This window comes from Mauremys reevesii, linkage group 5 (genome assembly GCF_016161935.1).
Source record: "Mauremys reevesii isolate NIE-2019 linkage group 5, ASM1616193v1, whole genome shotgun sequence".
Classification (NCBI taxonomy): domain Eukaryota; kingdom Metazoa; phylum Chordata; order Testudines; family Geoemydidae; genus Mauremys; species Mauremys reevesii.
In genome coordinates, this window is record NC_052627.1 from 48,513,909 (window position 1) to 48,535,730 (window position 21,822).

Below are 21,822 nucleotides of genomic sequence, written 5' to 3' on the forward strand. Positions count from 1 at the left end.
CTGATGAGCACCTGCTGGAGAAAGTTGCTACAGACACAATAGATATCAAGGCCAGAACCGCTACAACACAATTGACTGTTACCTCAGTTAAGTCCTCTCTGCAAGCACTGGCAGGACTGGTGAATGATGCGAAACAGGAGTGTGGTAGACTTTGTCATTTGAAGTTTTTTAATCAAGACAGTGTTTCTTTCTAGTGGATATGCTCTACTTCAACCAAGAGTTGTGGGTTTGATGAAGGAATCACATGGTGAAATTATATGGCCTGTGTTATGCAGGAGTTAAAACTAGATCATCATAATAGTCCCATTTGTGCTTAAAATTTATGAATCTATTACTTTGCCATTGGGTTCTCTCACAGTGCAAATTTCTCTGAATTAAAATAAAATGTATCTTGATTTAATTTAAAAAAAAATAATTTCTGCATTAAATTTAAATCAGTTTACCCATCCTGAATCAAAACATCCAACCTGCATCAAATGGAAGAGGCTCTGGAAAGTAAAAAACAAAAACAAAAAAACCCCAAGTAAACAGATAGAAATTTTCTTACTTTCTTTCTTCATTTCTTCCTTCCCCCTTTCTTCCTTTCAGCATGAGCACTTCAGTTGCAGCACAACATTTGGCATAACAGTAAGAGAACATTTCAAAAATATTTAAACCCATAGATTTTCCACCTTCACTGAGGGACTGAAGAATATTATTTACCTCATTAGGACAATTCCTCGAAGGAAGACTGAAAAGCCTTAGGACAGTTTGACATATGTGCCTGAACAAGGAGGAGGTACTATGTTAAAAAAGACTTCAGGGAACCAATGTTTTCTACTACCTATATAATTTAGAATTCTGAATATATTCAGATATTCAAATCTACTAATTAAAGGCTAGATTGCCACTTGACCCTGTGTGTCCATGCTGGGGATTAAAGGGAATAATGTCCCACCTCCTCCCACATACCTTCATTGTTGCACTCTGGATAAGCCCAGCATGACTTCAGCCATAGTGGATGGAGTAGCCTCTTCATGGCTGCTAATGCTCACTCCAAGCCTGTGGGGTGGGAATGGTGAAGGTAGGGAGAGGGATGACTCCCCCCACTCTCCCCAAATGTGTTGGCCAGTGGAACTGAGCAAGGGTTGACACAAGCTACACCTCTCTTCCCCTTCCCCCACCTCCACCCCTCCAGAAGCAAGAGGAAGAGCAGGGAATGAACTGTAACTCAGAAAGTCACACTTCATTCTTTCTGGGGTGATGCTGCTGCACCACATGCCTCTCCATTACACAGTGCTGAGAAGAACCTCTCAGTGTATCCCAAATGAGAAAAAGTGATGCCACTTTAGTATGTCAGACAAAATGTTTTGTGTGAAAATTAATCAGTTTAAAATACAGTATGAATGTTCTCATTGAGACCTACAGATCATTTAAATACTGTAGATTAACTGAACTTACATTTGTTTTGAAAATAGGGAGGGGAAAGAAAAGACATGGTATGAAATTAAAACCAGCCTTTCTCTATGTTAAAAATGTGTACCAGAAATAACACCCAAGTAAGGGTATTATTTTTAGAAGGCAGAATCTGAAAAGACATGCCAAGAGAGGTCAAAATTGATTGAAACGCTCAACCTTGACAGCTCTGAAATTTGCAGGTTGAATACCTGCCACAATTTGTGCATGATCCTCTATATTTTTCAGCCAGTAGGTTTGGCTATCAGTGTAATATAAATGGATGAAGGAAATCAGGAAACTATAAGACATTTGCTAGTCCTATTTCACTCCCCCAGCCTCGCAAAATGTATATTATTCACCACTCTGATACAGTTGAAAGGCTAGGACTAATGTGGATCACAGGTTGGTTTTTTTTTGTTTTTTTTTGCAGAGTACAAGTTTAAACATATGTCAGAAAGGTCAGATTGGGCAGACTTCTTATGCAAAGTTGATTCTCCTATAGCCAGATGATTCTGTCCTTATTATTAGAGTAAAAAACCCATTATGTTCCTGTCTTTTTTTTTTTTTACTTATTTCTCCATTAAGCAAAGTTATGTAGGAAGGAAACACCATGTGGAAATGACAAACAATAGCGCTGATTCTTCTCTGTTACATGAGTGCAAATCTGGAGTAATTTTATGGAAATTGATGAAATTATACCTATATAAAAAAAGGGTGTAATTGAGAGGAGAATCAGGTACAGTGTGTTTTCATTAAAGTAATAGAGCACATGCAGCTATAGAGCATCTTCTGTCACATGATCCCAAAGTACCTTACATATATTAATGAAATAAGCCCACACACCCATGGAAGTAAGTATTATTAATATTATTACAACTTGAGAGATCAGAAAACTGAGTCATATAGAGGTAATGTATATTGCCTATGGTGACACAGTAACTCTTTGGAACAGCTGGGAATAGATCCCAGTTATCCTGAAACTCATTTCTACACTTGGACAACTGACCCACCCTTCTTTTCTGCAAAGAGGGAAATTAAACTAAGGGCTAGATTGTGTCAGCTCAGAATAGTGAGTAACAATAGCATGCCAGCTGGAACATTGTCAGACATAATACTCCTGTTTAAATCCCATTGAAGGGCCAAATGCTGGCCCACACTGAAGTAAGTTGAAAATTTGCATTGTTCTTGAATGGGAGCAGGATTTGGCCATACAGACTTAAGTGGGCTATGGAGCCTTGTATGGGCCAGCACTTTGGACTTCTTTCCATCTTTTAGTGTAAAAAGTGAGTCTGGAACTCTGTTTAAAATCTGAAAATAAATTTCTCAGTCTGCCAGCTCAGATTTTTAATTTACTATTTTTTCTACCATTTTTTTCTCAGACACCTCTAGTAGAAATCCTGATACTCTGTTCGATATAAAATTTGATTTTATTTTCTTTGCTAACCCATAACTACATACACTCAATCTGAGATATTTTCACTAAAGGATTAATTATACTTTAGCAGTCTCATGGTTAGATTTCTTTGTTCATGACCTTTGATAGAATTAACCACTGTATTTGTTAACCACTGTACAGACATCTATTCCTTCATAAACAGAGATGCAATATTTAGAACAGTTACATTTTCCCCTATAGCAAAGTAGATAAAATAGGCACTCATATGCTTATGTCTTCTGTATTTAATATAAGTCCATAACTAAATCCTGATGTTTTGAAGAGTAAATCATAATTAAGTTTAGTGCAATTCTGAGTAAAGAAGTAACAAAAAAGTGTCCTTGAAAATTCATCAAACTTGTTGTCAGGTTTTTGAGTGCCTTTTAGAGGGGGACAGTGTTTTTGTTTCATTTCATTTATGTTGATGTTATATTATTGATCCAGTTGAAAATCTTCTTATAAAATCAACAAAGCCATTAGTATTGTTTGGTCTCTTTCTTTGACAAACTTTTCCATTTGACATACTTTTCTGCATACTTTATTCTTTTGCAATAAAGGAAAAGATTACAAACCTCTTCTATCTCCTCAGTGAGAAAACTAGAGCTCTGAAATGGTAGTTAGTTTTGAACTGAGAAAACTTTTTCTTTTGTATTGTTTCAGGTGGGTTTGTTTTAGGATTTAGAATTCATAACCAGATTCTGTCCCCCTTTATCATGCTGAAATGTCCCACTGATTTCAATAGAAAGGTTATATAATTGTACCCAGGGATATTTGGGTTTACATTTTTTTAAAATGTCCATTTGAAGTTGAATATTTAGGAGAGGTCTAACTCCCTGTCCATGGTATGTGTAACATGGGTTACTCAGCCATTGTTTCTCCCATCTTGCTTATAGCAACTTCTGCTGGTGAAAAGTGGGAACTTCTGAGAGGGAAGGTTATGATGAGGAGGCACCTTTCTCTTCTGATCTCTCCTTGCAGTACTAGCCATTTAATCTCTCTTGTTCATGGCCAGGTCATCTCGAACCTTTACACTGACATTTCTCTCTCACCCTCCTTCCTAGTATTAAATCCTTTTCCTGCACAGTAGTTAACTAAGGAATCTTAGAACACACTGAAGATTCCATATGTGCTATATTTAAGGCTATATTTTAGTCACGAGTATTTTCACTAAGTCATGGACAAGTCACAGGCAGTAAACAAAAATTAATGGCCTGTGACCTGTCCATGACTTGTACTATATACACCTAACTAAAACTTGGGCCAGGGGTATTCTTGGGAGGAAAGGGGTGGTGGGGTGGGGTGGGGACCCGGGGGTGCTCTAGGGGGGCAGTCCGGGGACACCATGGGTGCTTGCCTAGGATCCCCACAGGTGCTGGGGAGACAAGCAGTGGCATGCAGCCTGGGACCCCTACTAGTGCTGTGGGGGAGGGGTTGGAGGGGCTGGCAGGCTCCCTACCCAGCTCTGCATAGCTCCCTGGAAGTGTTTAGCATGTCTCTGCAGCTCCTAGGGGGAAGGAAGGCTGGGGGTTGCCATGTGCTGCCCCCACCATGAGTTCCGGCTCTGCAGCTCCCATTGTTTGGGAACCACAGTCAGTGGGAGCTGCAGCAGCAGTGCCTGCAAGCAGGGGCAGCGCGCAGAGGCCCCTGACCTCTCCACCTATGAGCTATAGGGACACCCTGTCTGCTTCCGGGGAGAACCCCCCAGGTAAGCACCACCCCTCACCTCAACCGCCTGGCACACCCAAACTGCTGCTGCTGGCTCAGGGCTGCCCGAGTGTTCGGGTAGTCCCTGAGCCAGCTGCACTGGATGCTGCGAAAGTCACTGAGGTCACAGAATCCATGACTTTTGTGACTCCTGTGACAGACATGCAGACTTAGCTATAGTCTATAGAAAAGCTACTTGTTCTTTCAATCTTTATTTGAAAACTAAAATGAGACTACTTTAATCTAAAATAAGAATAGCAATGATTATTATTTGGGGGTCATATTGAAATTCCATACAACTTCAAATGTATGGCTAAAGTTTATATTGTGGTACGGTATGTTTTCTATATTTTAATAGGGATGAGAGTTATATCAAAATATTTTTCTGATTTTTTCACTGATATATATTTCATGGTGATTTCATAGAGAATTCTATATTAACAAACAGTTCTTATTAAATGAAAAAAAAATGTTTTTATAATAAAAAGAATAATAGAAGATAGTGGGTTATGCCTTATCAGATTTTCCTAGGATATGATCTTATCAGAAGATAAGATAAACACTTCAATAATAATTAAAAATAGCTTTCCAGCTTGCAAGACATATATGTCATTGATTTTATCTTGTTTTAATTATGTTTCATAGCATAATCTTTGTTGACAGAATGCTCAAGGCTCATATCAAACAGAATAAGAGGTTACACATCCTATTGATTTAACTATTGTTTCTAGGAACTGATCTTATGTTTTTATATAGCAGTTTTTAATAGGTACTTTCAGGCAACCTAACCCTGCAAATCTACATAACTCTAGATCATATTATCCCAAGGAAGAGAATCATAATACCTTCTTGAGACATGTGCAATAATCAATTAAAATTACCTAGCATTCAAAAGATGCCCAGGCGCATTGTGTCAGATGCATTAAATATATAAAGATGTAAGATAAGAAAAAATATCTATATTAGACAAGCTTAGCATAGAGCCTATACAGCCATAAGTAAATCCCTTTAGGCCTATCTTGTACAGATTCAGACTACAGACCATAAGAGTTTTGTTTCAAGTCTTAGCTTCAGTACTTTGTGGGGTGCACATTCAGGAATTACTGTTCAGGCAGATTATGCATATATTTCAATATCAGAATCCTTCTTAATTACTTTTAACTACTGGGCTTTATATCTAGAAGTGTCATAGGTAAAATTTTGTTCTTTTCCATCTCCATTTTCTTTCTTCATGCTATGGTCATTATGCTAGTTATGCAATAAATATATTTTTAAAAAGACTAAGCAATCACTCACAGCTCAAACCAGAGCTCAATCCTGAGGTCCTTACTTAGATAAAATGTGCACAATATATGTGTGTGTGTGCACATGCGTGCATATACAGAGATATTCTGATAGTGATGCCTATAGTTAAGGCTGGCTAACATTTTCGAGTAAAGGATGACATTTTCAGTTACTTCTAATTTTACCAAACTTTAATAATTTAGGTCAAAACTTTCCAGACAGGTGTCTGCTTCAGGATCATGATTTTTTTTCAAGCTTCAGCAAAATAGTTCAGCTATTTCTGATAAGGTTAGAGAAATATATATTGTTTTGTCCACATTAAGGATTCATACATCTTTTGTGTAGAGAATGTCTAGTATCTCTATTCTTTGAGCACAGATTTGAAATTTGGCCATGAAAATCTATCCCAGTTTGGTTAAATTATCAGACTCTGAAAATCTCAATTCACGAATGCTCAGTAGACACTTGTTAGACTTACAGTTTGGCAAAACTTTTTGGTTTTTAGGTTTTCTGTTTTTCAACAAAATGTTAAAATATTCCATGGAAAGCAGACACTTTTTGAAAAAAAAATCAATTTGATAATATTTACTTGAAAAATAGTTTGATTGAAAAATCCAAACCAGTTGTTGCCACAACTTAGCCCATATTATATTACAATTTCTAGTGTGTATCCATTGAGACCAATTTGTTTCAGCTAGGGTGGGTGCCTATAATTTGTATAGAATCCTGTGGCACCTTATAGACTAACAGACGTTTTGCAGCATGAGCTTTCGTGGGTGAATACCCACTTCTTTGGATGCAAGCAGTGCATCCGAAGAAGTGGGTATTCACCCACGAAAGCTCATGATGCAAAACGTCTGTTAGTCTATAAGGTCCCACAGGATTCTTTGCTGCTTCTACAGAACCAGACTAACACGGCTACCCCTCTGATACTATAATTTGTATCTACATCTGTATTTGGTCTCTATCAGATTTATACTCATAAATCAGCACTTTGATTCCTACAATATGGATCTAAATGCTTACTTTTAAGCATTCATGTTTTCACTATGTGTTATATGCCCACAATGTGCTCTGTATTGTACAATACACAGAGACAATCATGGTGTTGGCCCCAAGGAATTTAAAATCTAGGGGCAGCTCCTCATCAAATTAGTTTAGAGTAGGGTGACCAGACAGCAAATGTGAAAAATCGGGAAAGGGGATGGGGGGGTAATAGGAGCCTATATAAGAAAAAGACCCCAAAATCGGGACAGTCCCTATAAAATTAGGACATCTGGTCACCCTAGTTTAGAGCCATTGAAGTTAATGGAGCTATGCTAATTCACACTGGCCCTAAAGTTTCAATTGAGGTATTCAGGCTCAGTATACAGTAAATAATGGAGCAAATAATTAAACAATCAATTTGTGAACACCTTGAAGATAATAAGGTGATAAGTAACAGCATGGATTTGTCATAAATAAATTCTGTCAAACCCCAACCTAATAGCTTTCTTTGACAGACTAACAAGTCTTGTGGATGGGGGAAGCGGTCAATGTAGTAAATCTTTTTTGATACTGTCTCTCATGACCTACCCATAAACAAACTAGGAAAACACAATCTACGTAGAGCTACTATAAGGTGGGTGCATAACTGGTTGGAAAACCATTCTCAGGGAGTAGTTATCAGTGATTCACTGTCAAGCTGGAGGGGCATATCGAGCAGGGTCCCGCATGGATCAGTTTTGGATCCAGTTCTGTTCAATATCTTTATCAATGATTTAGATAATGGCATAGAGAGTACACTTATAAAGTTTGTGGACTATACCAAGTTGGGAGGAGTTGCAAGTGCTTTGGAGGATAGGATTAACATTCAAAGTGATCTGGACAAACTGTAGAAATGGTCTGAAGTAAACAGGATGAAATTCAGTAAGGGACAAATGCAAAGTCTTCCACTTAGGAAGGAACAATCAGTTGGGAAATGGGAAATTAATGCCTAGGAAGGAGTACAGCGGAAAGGGATCTGGGGGTCATAGTGGATCACAAACTAAATATGAATCAACAGTGTAACACTATTGCAAAAAAAAGCAAACATCTTTTTCTGCTGTATTAGCAGGAGTGTTGTAAGTAAGACACAAGAAGTCATTCTTCTTTTCTACTTCACGCTGATTAAGCAACTGGAATATTGTGTCAGTTCTGGATGCCACATTTCAGGAAAGATGTGGACAAATTGGGGAAAGTCCAGAGTAGAGCAATAAAAATAATTAAAGGTCTCGAAAATTACCTATGAAGGGAGACTGAAAAATCTGAGTTTGTTTAGTATGGAGAAGAGAAGACTAAGAGGGGACATCAAAGTTTTTAAGAACATAAGGAAGAGGGAGAAACAATGTTCTTCCTCTGAGGATATGTCAAGAAGCAATGGGATTAAATTACAACAAGGACAGTTTAGATTGGACATTAAGAAAAACTTCCTAATTGTCAGGGTAGTTAAACACTAGAATAAGTTGCCTAGATAAACACCTGTCAGAGATGGTCTGGATAATATTTAGTCTTGCCATGAATGCAGGAAACTGTAATAGGTGACTATTCAAGATCCCTTCCATTCTTAAGAATCTATGATTCTGTGTAGAAGTAATCCAACTCAGGCAGAACTCCAGGAGACATTGTGTCACAGATATCTACAATGAGTCAATTTTCAAACAAATTTAGGTACCTAAAGATAGAAATCAGTGGGAGTTAGGTACCTAAATTACTTAAACACTTTTGCAAATCATGTTAAGGATGTATCTGCTGAATCTTTAGGTGTCTACATAACTTTGTTAATCTGTAAAAGTATTTTAGAGAAACTTGGAGCCTATAGAGATGAGACTTGCTTATGTTATACAGAAATGTGTTGAAATGTAAGTAGGCCCAAAAATCTAATTCCTAAAAATAGGCTTGACGATAGTCAAGCAAGGTGTGGTAAAATATGAATGAAGTAAAGTGAGACAGCTCAGAGGCTAGTTGGAGATAAGTTAAGGAATAACCCCACATCACATGGTAAACATGTTTGGGTCCTAATGGCTTTTGACTAGTGTTTTAGACAAAATGTTAATGTTTTGGAAAATGCTGTCTATGTTGGCAGTTATTGGTATGGCATTTATATAAATATTAATTAAAGATGAGTTTGATATTAAATAGCCAATGAGGGAGTAGATGGTATTTTAATTATGATAGCAGAAATATAGATATGGTAAAAGCAAACAATGCTAATTAATTAGAGGTGTTATTATAATTGATTAGCAAAAGAGTAGCAGGCTAATTTTAGATTTGGCACACACCCCCCACCATCAAGGTACCATTAGAGAAAAAATTATATCTATTCTTCCCATTCAAGGACTGATCATCTCTGGATGCATCATTTTATCTTACACTGCATTAATACTTACATTCTATGTTTACATTGTAATGCCAGTTTGCTTTAACTATTTTATTTTAAATAACATATTTAATTTTATTACTCCTTGTTTCATTCAGAGTCTTTTACTAAATTAAACTATATGTAACCACCCTGGATGCTTGAACCTTAAATAATTTGGTTTATTTTTACTCCTTATCTTTAAACTACTAACTGGGAATACATAACTCAAAGGTTGTGAACAGCGGTATGGCTGCTGTACTACCCTTGAAAAAGGTTCATCAGGTTCTCCTCTCCTCCAGGGCCAATTCCATATACTTCCATGATAGTAGTACCAGAAGCAACAACTGCCACTGTGCCCAGTCGCTGCGGTAAACAAAGAGGGACAACTCCCTGCACTCATTTTCCTAAACCTTGGCATTTGCCTGGGGTCTCAGCACCACTGAGCCCCACATAAAGGATGTAACCGGGTCGACTCACCCCTGCAGCGCCTCCTACTGGTTGCTCTCCGAATAGAGCTCAGTCCAGCTCCGGAGTGCCCTCTGCAGGCCCGTGATCCACCTGTTCTTCTGGCCCCCGTGTCCCTTCCTAGACCCGGTGCCCCTTTCTCTGGGTCTCCCTTTCTCTCTCAGGGAACCCCCACCCTCTATCCCTACCTTGCCTCAGTTTTCGGCTACTGCCAGTCACTGTCTAGCCCCACACTCTGGGACAGACTGCAGTCTCAGCCAACTCATCCCTGGCAAGGAGGGTTTGGACCTGCTGCCTTGGCCTACCCCTAGGTTGCCCTCTGCAACCCACAGTACCTGTTGGCCCACTGCTAGGCCGCAGCCTGGGGCTTTCTAGGCTGGAGCTCCCCGGCTCCTCAGCCTTCCCCAGCCCTGCTGCACTCAGGTATCTAGTCTCAAGCTAAGCAGCCAGGCCCATCCCTCTCTGAAGGCAGAGAGAGACTGTCTGGCTCCTGGCTTCCCTGCCTTCTTATAAGGCCCTGCTTCTCAGTTTTGGGCGTGGCCCCCAGCTGCAGCCACTTCCTCAATCAGCCCAGCTTTTTGGAGCAGCAGCTCTCAAGCCCTGCTAGGCCACTTTTAAACCCCTTAAAAACTCCGGAGCAGGGAATCCACCCTGCTACAAAGGACAATATACAATACACAGAATAGCATAGTGTTATTAAATCTCTTTCATGAGTGAAAAAAAAATGCATCTACTGCAAACTTTTCTAATAGTTTTTTTCTTATTGAAGTTCAACTGACCATCGTTATTTTTTTTCCACTTGAAAATTTCTGAGTGCATTTTACATATAAAGAAAGAGAAAAGAAGATGATTTTTTCTGTTATTTACATATTTCCTGTGTCTGATAATTTTCTTCATTAACATTTTTTTCTTAATGGAGTTGAATAATTAATTAATGGTGGTTCAGTCTCCTAGCTTTGTAGTGGATCATTATAGACCCGTCAGTGTTACCTTGAGGCCAAGGAGGAACTATCTTCAAAAATCTCAAATTACAAGAGAAATAATTTGATTGCCTTTTCCCATAAAACATTCTTTTTTAGAATACAAAATTAAAGAGATCCCTGAAATTTATCTACCCCTCAGAAAGAAAATAAAACTGAAAGACACTCTATATTTTCTTTGCTAAAACTTTACTTCTTTTCAAAATTAGAAGAATGCAAGCTTTATCTTCACTAAATAAACAAACAAATAAATAAATGAACAGATTACCTATGAACCATCATGGGACTGAATTTCCTTTGCAACTTGTTCTGATAAAATGTCAGGTTGACAAATAGCTCACTAAGCCTCCGAACACAAGGCTTTTGACAATCGGAACCTTCCTCTGAGATCCTACCCTGTCTTTCTTTGAACCATACATTATATAAAATTCTGAAATATCTCAGTTTAATTTATTAATGGAAACTCAACATGAACTATACGAAGATATTTAAGCATTGACATCAATAGAAAAACGTCCATTGACTTCTGTAGTGTCAGGATTGCAACCGCTATATTTCTGAATTGCATCATTGGCTCTTTTGCTCATTTTACACCATTAATTGATCAATTTTACGCACAGTCACATTTGTTTTTTATAATTAATTTTGGATTAAAGGAAGTACATTCACAACATTCATCTCTCTCTTGTTTTATGTTTTTACCATGTAAATATCAACAACACAACCGCAAATGTGAAATTCTAATATATACATACATACCACAAGCTGGTTCTCATGCTCACTTGATTTATGTCTTTTAATGTTAATATCATTTTGTATGTCATCATTCCAATCTAATCATAGTATTATGGAAAAATGTTTTTTAATTCATAGTTAGGATTGTGTCCAGATCTCCATAATATGCCCTATTTTCCTCCCTCTAACAATGTATTGGAGAAACCAATTTGCCCTGATCTTGCAATGAGTTCAGCTTGATGCACATCAAGAATATACACATTTTACATAAATGTAGCTTTGTCAGTTTAGGATTGGTGTGTGTTATATGCTGAGTAATCATAATTCAACTATTTTTAATGAAATTCCAAATAGCAGGCTATCATGAAATGTCATCATACTTTTTTTTAACAGAACAATAGTTCTGTAACTTAAAATTTCACATATTGATAGTGAACTGAAGACACTCAAATGTAAGGGCATTTTTCAGAAACAGTGCATTTAAAAATAATTAATTTTCCTAGTTATGGTCTGGATCCTTGGCACTATCCATACACTCATCATTGAAAGACTGGCAGGACATCAATATAGTTCATGTTTATTTCTTTAATTGTCAAGCCATTTTTATTGTGTTATTTACAATTGTAAAAAATACTGTACATTCATTTGTTACATGTAACATATTTTGTTCTTGCAGAGAATACTATGTGCTTTATGTAAATATAATCAAAGTAATAAAATAATGTTAATGACTACCTTGAAAGCTTGCTAGGTTTAAAGCAGGAGTCGGCAAACTATGGCCTGTAGGCTGGATCCGTCCGGAGCGCTGGGTCAGGACCGCACCATGCAGCTTGGCCCCGCTCTGGCCGGAGTGCTGGGTCTGGGCCGCATCACGTGGCTTGGCTCCTCTCTGGCACTCCAGATGGGGTGCAGGGTTGGAGCCACACCACACAGCTCCCACAAGCCGCTGCATGGCCCCTCTCTGGCTCCTACACACTCCAATGGGAGCTGCAAGGGCGGTGCCTGCAGATGGGGCAGCATGCAGACCCATCTGGCTGCGCCTCCGCATAGGAGCCAGAGAAGGGGCATGCCACTGCTTCCAGGAGCTGCTTGAGGTAAGTGCTGCTCAGAGCCTGCACCCCTGAGCCTCACTTGTATTGAACGTCTGGCCAGAGCCCAGTAGGGAGTACTAGAAGGATGAATAATGACTCCCCCTGTCCTGTGACTAAATATTACCAAAGAGTTTATTTATGGTTAAAAGAATAGCGGGTTTTGGTGTGCTACTATTGTTTGCTTGATTTTCTCCCTCTTCTCTTTTTCAGGTTCTTGCTGTTAAATCACTGATCATGTACACCAATTACATACTGAACAGTCTGGTAGAGTGTTTGATATTCTAGTTGTTCACTGTAGAAACCTTTACAGGAAGTTATATTTCCTCTTTACACGTATGTCCTAGAAGTGATGGTTTTGAAGTGGTTGATAGCACAGAAAAAGTTTAGAAATACAGAAAATTGACTATGAAGAATTTAAAGGATATTCATAGATGTGAGTTGTCATATTTTTAAAGACAGATACTTAATGCAGGAGTTCATTTAAATACAGATGAAATAGGCTACATAAATCTTGAGATTTACAACTAACTGAGTTCTAGGCATACACAATTTTAATTCTGGTGCAGTCAGAATGTTCAGAGTAAGTATATCACAGACACAGAGCAGGAAGGGAATGCAATTTGTATGGGTTCTGCAAAATGCTACAAAACTTGATCCTAGTTTCTGTCACTCATAGAAAATGTCATTTGAGGGCAAAAAACTTACAGTATATTGAAAACTTGCAATAGCCCTCAGGTGGTTAGTGCCAATGTTTGCCTGTCAAATTTCTGACCACACTGTACCTGATCAATAATTGAATACAATTTCTTTGAAAAGTCAGTCATTTCATTTGATTGAGTCTCAATTAGTTTTTTTTCTGCCACCATCTGCCATCCTAATCAACAATCTTGCTACTAGGTTGAATCTGAGCAAGTACACACCTTTCCATTATTGGCAAATCTGACAAATTCAACTTTCTTTTATTCAATAAACACTTGCTGTTGCAGCATACTACAAGTAATTCTAGATATGATGCTTATCCTTTGCAAAACTTTCAAAATGGGTGTTTGGAAAATAATCAGTCACTTTCCCCCCCCACCATACCCCCCCAGTATGACAGGTTGATGTATTTTGATTTAACATGTGAGTGACAGCTTCATATAGTTCTATCAATAGCCTATTTAAATGTGTAATACCAGATCCCCAGCTGCATTAGGGCAGTTTTGAGCTGCTCTGCCCGAACAAAGGATGTATTGCCAGGGCATCTCGACACTTTGGTGATCCCTTGCTGCTGAAATGACCCCTTGGGTCCATATGTAGCTTACACAAAGCAGCCATCAGATTGTTCTTTGCTGGGCCAGGGAGACTAGTGCATTTCAGATTACCACGGGGTCAGGAGAACATAAAGGTGGCTTGAGGCCACTAATACATCTCTGAGTCTGGAGCTATGCCAACTGCTTTTAAACTGTAGCTCAAGATCTGGCCAACCATTTCAATTCTCTGCAACATTTAACCATTGGGGACATATTATGGTTGTCTGACAAGCAATTCCATTGATCTTAGATTAACAGCTAGCAAGCAAATAGGATCAGGCCTTAATTATCTAGACCCTAATAGAATCAATTTTTGCTATAGATTTCCATGGGTACAGTATATGATTTTTATTTATCATACACATATGAAAAACCTATGATGGTTGCTGAAAGGAAAAAGACCCACTGACATGACTTTACATTACAGTAGGAAAATTGTGTATTAGAATAATTATGCCTCGGGGTAAATGTGCAAGTGTGATGGTACTGAAATTTGGCTTCATTTCAAAATGCTCCAGTCTATGGCAGTTTGGTATAGAAAAGCTAGAGATCTATCTATCTATCGATCGATCGATCTATCTATTATAACAAGTGTGGAAGAAATGCCAAGATGGGACAAAGGACAAATTTGATTCTTTTCTAGTAGGAAAGAAAATAAGACCTTACATTCTTAGGGTTTTTTTTTAAAATCCTACTGATTGCCTTTCTATGAATATGTTTATGCTATTAAAACATCCTTTATGCATTAACTATAATTATTAGTTTAATTATTTTTTTAAAAATAGCAGAAATATGTTAAAATAGCCTCCTACTCTATTTATTTAGCGTGCACAAGAATAGCTTGCAGTACTATATTACTGAAGTATTATTTCATTTCTTGAAAGAAAATAATGTTCTCTTATGGACAAATTCCAACCTTCGATACATATATGTAGCTCTCATTGAAGACATTGGAAGCACTTCACATGAATCCAAGGTCAAAATTTGGCCTTTAATGTAATGGTAAGTAATTAAATGCTAGCTTGGATAATAATGGAATTTGTGCTTAATATGCATGAGTCCTGAATAAATGTATTCACTCCCCAGAAAGATCTAAATCTCACATGTCAGTAAGTCAATTACACGTAATAGCTGCATTTTCCTAACTTCTAGTGAGATCCATTTTACAAATGAACTATCCCACTTTGTTTGTCACATCCATTTATTTCCTTTGATGTCTATCTCCTCCCCACCAAGCATGTGTTCAAACTATTCTGTCTTCTGCATAAAGTTTAACCTCGTACAAGTTGAACAAGAAGCAGGCTCAAAAAGGATAATCGTAGGGCATGAAGTTTACTTGTGTTACCTCATCTCAGAAAGATCCTGTAGTGGGAGTTAAATCTGAGAGGGAATGTATTTTTCAAATACCAGTGTTTGTAAATCATTGGTCAGTATGTGTTCTGTGTCCCCCACTGTGCTTGATACATATAAGATAAGGATCTTGTAACCTTTTATTTTATTTAAAGTTAATTTAGTAATGTGGTATTACATGTGGGTTTGGTTCTGATGGATACAATTTCAAGGTCAACAGAGTGAAGTGACCTCTGTTACCTGCTTCAGATTTAGAGTCCCTAGGACCACATAAAGACGAAGGATAGTAACCATACATACATTTACAAGTACAAGGTATAGACTGTTTTACACCTTTTATTAAAGTTACAGGTAAAGTTATGATTAACCAAGCATATAGAAATTCTAAAAAGTCCTAAGCACAAGTTATAAATATAGTTAAACTCACATCCTCCTAGATAGTGTTAGGATTTGATGAGTCCCTCATGGATTGATCATCAGTAAGGGGAGGGTTCCTGCTCGAGTTTCCTATAGGGAGTTCAATTTTCCTAATCTGGCATTCTCTTTTTATGATGTAATTCTGAGTATACCTCATTAGCATTTATGCACATAGTATACGCTATAGTTAGGGCATATGTTATGTGGCAGAGCTCTGACCTTGCCCTCATGGGTCCTGCGCTTCTAGGCGGTTTATGCTAGCCTCAGTGGCTCACTGTGACTCTCCACATAGCCCTTCTCTCTCTAGGTCTAGGGTTACAGTCTACTGAGCCCTTTTTATAGGGCCTTAATTAATGGTCTCACCTGACTCTTTGCAGGTTAATTAGAGTCAGGTGTTCTCATTAGCCTGGAACAGCCCCTGCTCTGGTCAGTCAGGGAACAGAAAACTGTTAATCCAGTGGCCAATATATCTGCCTTCTGCTATTCTGCTGTACTCAACTGGCCTGGGTCTATCACAGTTAGAAAAGTTTGACTACCGGATATCTTTCTAAGCAAAAAGTTATTTTACTGTTATTTTTTCACAATATCACCCATTGTAAATCTTTTCCCGTAATCTTGTGGCATAGGGTCATTCATTAGTCATGTATGTCAAGCGTTTCTTAAACCTATGGCCTACTATGGCTAAGCTAAAATCAAACAGGCTGAGGCCTGTAGGCCTTGCATTTCGGCCTTACTTTCTTCGGTACCTAATACATAATTATCCCTTCTAACTACTAATCAATCTTATAGTTCTATAATCCTACAATTTAACTCTATTTAACATACAATGATTATATATAACATAACATGCTAGTTAACAATAACACCACACAATAAATGAATAATAAATTAAAATAATTGGCTACAGTCTGTTATAGCTCTCAATTGAGAAATGGTTCTTTATATCTTGCTGTAGAGATTCATAGATATAATGCTGAAGATCTGTAGGTCATGCTTTAGAGATTCATAGATATAGTGCTGAAAGGTTTTCTGCACAGTATCAGCTAAGATGGTGGTGGGTGCACCAAGTGCACTAGGAAATGCTGGCATGGCTATTTAGTGCTATTTTAATCACAATGTTTCATAGCATAGTCCAGATTATGGATAGAAAGGACATTGATTCAAAGAACCTTCCAATATACAACATTTTTCTTTCTACTACACACTAGTATGCTAGTAATGTGAAAGAACATAAGTGCTGGTAGTAATAATAATTCATATGGGTAGGGTCTTGTTGTTCATAGTTTTTATTTCTAGGGTATGTCTACACCACAAGACTATTTCGAATCAACTTAAGTCGAATTTGTGGAATCGACCTTATGAAGTCGAATTTGTGTATCCACACTAAATACACTAATTCGACTGTGTGAGTCCACACTAACAGGGCAAGCATCGACTTTGGAAGCGGTGCACTGTGGGAAGCAATCCCACAGTTCCCGCCCTCCCCGCTGCCCATTGGAATTCTGGGATTTCCCCCCAATGCATGCTGGGGGGGGAAACTGTGTTGAGGGTGGTCTTGGGTAACTGTCAGAATTCAACAGTCCCTCCCGCCGGCGGGAAATCAGTTCGCACACTTTTCCTGTTATAAGTGACAGCGTGGACGCCACAGCACTCCACTGCGATCATGGAGCCCGCTGCGATCATCGCTGCACTTATGGCCGTTGTCAACTCCTTGCACCTTATCGTACACCTCTTCAACAGTCAGATGCTGAGAAATCAGGCGAGGAGGCAACGGCAGTGCGGTGAGGACATGAAGTCTCAGACTGGCACAGACCTGTCAGAAAGCACGGGACGCCGCGCCGTGGAGATCATGGTGGCACTGGGTCATGTTCATGCTATGGGACGGCAATTCTGGGCCCGGGAAACAAGCACGGACTGGTGGGACCGCATAGTGCTGCAGGTCTGGGATGAATCACAGTGGCTGCGAAACTTCAGGATGCGTAAGGGCACTTTCCTTGAACTGTGTGACTTGCTGTCCCCTGCCCTGAAGCGCAAGGACACCAGGATGCGAGCAGCCCTGACAGTGCAGAAGCGAGTGGCCATAGCCCTCTGGAAACTTGCCACGCCAGACAGCTACCGGTCTGTAGCGAACCACTTTGGCGTGGGCAAATCTACCGTGGGGGTTGCTGTGATGCAAGTAGCCAACGCAATCGTTGAACTCCTGCTCTTGAAGGTAGTGACCCTGGGAAACGTCCAGGTCGTCATAGCTGGCTTCGCCGCGATGGGATTCCCAAACTGCGGTGGGGCTATAGATGGGACTCACATCCCTATCCTGGGACCGGACCACCAGGCCAGCCAGTACATTAACCGAAAGGGCTACTTTTCAATGGTGCTGCAAGCACTGGTGGACCACAGGGGACGCTTTACCAACATCAACGTCAGGTGGCCGGGCAAGGTTCATGACGCGCGTGTGTTCAGGAACTCAGGTCTGTTTAAACACCTCCAGGCAGGTAGTTTCTTCCCGGACCGCAAAATAACTGTTGGGGATGTGCAGATGCCTACAGTGATCCTCGGGGACCCAGCCTACCCGCTAATGCCCTGGCTCATGAAGCCCTATACAGGCACCTTGGACACTGAGAAGGAACTCTTCAACTACCGGCTGAGCAAGTGCAGAATGGTGGTGGAGTGTGCTTTCAGACGTCTCAAGGGGAGATGGCGGAGCTTACTGACTCGCTTGGATCTCAGCGAAAACAATATCCCCATTGTTATTGCAGCTTGCTGTGTGCTCCACAATCTCTGTGAGAACAAGGGGGAGACCTTTATGGCGGGATGGGAGGTTGAGGCAAATCGCCTGGCTGCAGATTACGCTCAGCCAGACACCCGTGCCATTAGAAGATCCCAGCGGGAAGCGCTGTGCATCCGGGAGGCTTTGAAAGCTAGGTTCCTCAGAGAGCAGGGTAACCTATGACTGTCCAGTTGCTTTACAGAGAAGCTGAACCTGGCCATGTTTCTTTACCCATTTACTGTTGACTCTCCTCTGCAGTCTCATACCCCGTTCATCCCGTTTGCCCCCTTCCAACACACGTGTAAAAATAAAGGTAATGGAGCATTGTTATTTAAAAACCTTTTCTTTAATAATGATTTTGCGTCAAAGGGTTGAAACTGGGACGCAGACTGTGGTGGGTAGGGTGTGCAGTGATGTAGAGACTGCTTCTAGACTCTAGGAATGATAGGCTACTGCTCCTACAGCAGTCTCTGGGGGGAGGACAGTTACAGGTGGGTGTGCAGGAAGGGGTGAGGGGTGTAGGCTTTGGGACGGAGTTTGGGTGCAGCCTCTGGGCTGGGGGTGGGGGCGTAGGAAGGGGTGAGGGGTGTGTGGGAAGGGGGAGGAGGCGTAGGGGGTTGCAGGCTGTGGCTGGGGCTGAGGGTTTGGGGCATTGTGGAGGCTCAGGGCAATGGTAGAAGGGCAGGGTGATGGCAACCTGCCTTGCCATTTGTGGATGGCAGGCGCTAGTACCCTGGGGCAGCAGACAGCATTTCTGCCGGTAGCCGCTCTACTGTCAGGTAGGGACGCAGCGCGGGGGAGGGGGGGAGACGACACGCCGGGAGAGGGGTGGCAGGTGGGCGCTGGGACCTGCTCCAGGCAGGGAATTGACGGGGCAGGGGGAGACCTGCGTGGGCCAGGGCCCGATCCAGGCTGGGCCGGGGGAGAGACCCACCTCTAAGTATACCTGGAGCAGGGCACCTGCCGCCTATGAACAGAACATTAAAAACACCTCACAGACTGACCAGGGTGCCTAGTGACTGCATTCAGTGAGTAACCTGCTGTTGATCCTGCCCCCATGTCTGTACCCTGTTCATGGTGACTGTCCTATGCAATTACCAAACCCCTCTCCCCCCTTCACAGAAAGTCTTCAGCAAACAAACATGACAGAAACAGAAATTAACAGCAAACTACTTTTAATACTCGACAACACAGTAAAGGTGAGAACTTTTCAAAATCTAGGGACTGAGAACTTTTGGGTAATTTAGCAGTCCGCTGTGGTGCAGTGACAGTTTTCACGGCCCTTGGTACCCCTCCTTCTAGTTATTCTGGGTGAGGTGGGTATTGGAGTGTGTGGCGGGGGAGGATGGTTGCAGACACAGTGCAGGGGGGCTCTGTCCTTCTGCCTGCGGTCCTGCAGAACATCGACAAGGCGCCTGAGCGTGTCCATTTGCTCCCTCAGTAGTCCAAGCAGCGTTTGAGTCACCTGCTGGTCCTCCTGACACCATCTGTCCTCCTGTTCGCTGTGTGAGCGCTGCTGCTGTGTGAGGTTCTCCCTCCACTGGCTCTGCTGGTCCGCTTCTGCTCTGGAGCAGCCCATAAGTTCAGCAAACATCTCGCCCCATGTCCTTTTCTTACGACGCCTAATCTGCGCCAGCCTCTGTGAGGGGCATGGTGGAGCAGGTCGGGATACTGTTGCAGCTGTGTGAGGGGGAAAAGGGAGTGAATTGCTTACAAAGATGCATTTTCTTAAAAATGAAACATAGTCTACTCATTGCCTGTGAACCAGACCATGGACGGCACCTATCTCCTGAGCACTCACTCAGGGAAAGTTCGATTTCTCTGCATTCGCTTTCATTGTCTGGGGTATTGCATTGCAGACCAGACAAGCGGGGCAGGAAAGCTGAATCCGTGGAGCAGCCAGGCATGGTAAGCCAAAGGCTTTTGGCTGCTTAAAAGTCAATGTCCAGCTCTGTCCTCTTGCTGCAGGCAATCCTGAAAGCATAAACTCTGCCCCTGTTCCACCCCCTCGTGGTTTTCCCTTGGAAAAGATCCCTGTATGCTGCCACTCTGTAGCCTCCAGCACGTGGCTCTAAAGTGACGCTTCTTGTTGTTCTAAGGAACGGTGAAGCACTACCAATAGTAATAGTACACAAATCACTCTACTTACATGCAGGAGTCTGCGCGTGAGATCACCCTGAGGAGGGTGTCACGGAGAGAAAGAGAGCGCATGCTGAATGAAAGCCAGCACAAGCCAGGGCCCTATGCTGCGATGCTCGTCAAGGCACTGGTCCCGGAGTACCAGCTGAGAGCGTGGCGCGGAAAAGTGTGCTACCTCGGAGCACCCAATAAGCCAGCTCTCCCCAGGAACCTCCTCCATAGGCTTTTCGACTACCTCCAGGAGAGCTTCGTGGAGATCTCCGCGGAAGATTCCTGTTCCATTCCCCTGCATATAGACCTTCTGTTCGCCTAGTCTATTTTCCTGTTCTTTTAAGAAATAAATGTTAACATGTTTAAAGCACTTACCGACTGATCCTTCTCCTGATTCAGGGTCCGTGGTAATGGCTGCGGAGGGTTGGTAGGGGATCTCAGTGAGGGTGATGAAGAGATCCTGGCTGTCAGGGAAATCAGCGTTGTAAGCGCTGTTGACTGCCTCCCCCTCCTCATCTCCTTCCTCATCTTCCCCATCTGCAAACGTCGACGAGGAACTGGCCGTCGACACTATTCCTTCGTCAGAGTCCACGCACACTGGTGGGGCAGTGATGGCAGACCCCCCAAGAATGGCATGCAGTGCCTCGTAGTAGCGGCATGTCTGGGGCTGGGCTCCGGAGCGTCTGTTTGCCGCTTTGATTTTATGGTAGCCTTGTCTAAGCTCCTTGACTTTCACGCGGCACTGCATTGCATCCCGGCTGTATCCTCTGTCTGTCATGGCTTTGGAGACCTTCTCGTAGGTCCTCGCATTCCATTTGTTGGAGCGCAGCTCCGAAAGCACAGACTCATCGCCCCACACACCGATCAGATCCAAGACTTCCCGGTCAGTCCATGCTGGGGACCTCTTTCTATTCTGGGATTGCCTGGACTCCTCTGCTGGAGAGCTCTGCATCGTTGCCGGTGCTGCTGAGCTCGCCCCGATGTCCAACCAGGACATGAGATTCAAAGTGCCCAGACAGGAAAAGGAATTCAAATTTTCCCGGGTCGTTTCCTGTGTGGCTGGTCAGAGCATCCAAACTCGGACTGCTGTCCAGAGCGTCAACAGAGTGGTGCAGTGTGGGATAGCTCCCGGAGCTACTAAGTTCGATTTGCATCCACACCTAGCCTAATTCGACATAGCCATGTCGAATTTAGCACTACTCCCCTCTTCGGGGAGGAGTACAGAATTCGAACTAAAGAGCCCTCTATGTCGAATTAAATGGCTTCCTGGTATGGACGGGTGCGCGGTTAATTCGAATTAACGCTGCTAAATTCGAATTAAAGTCCTAGTGTAGACCAGGCCTTAGACTCATAGACTTT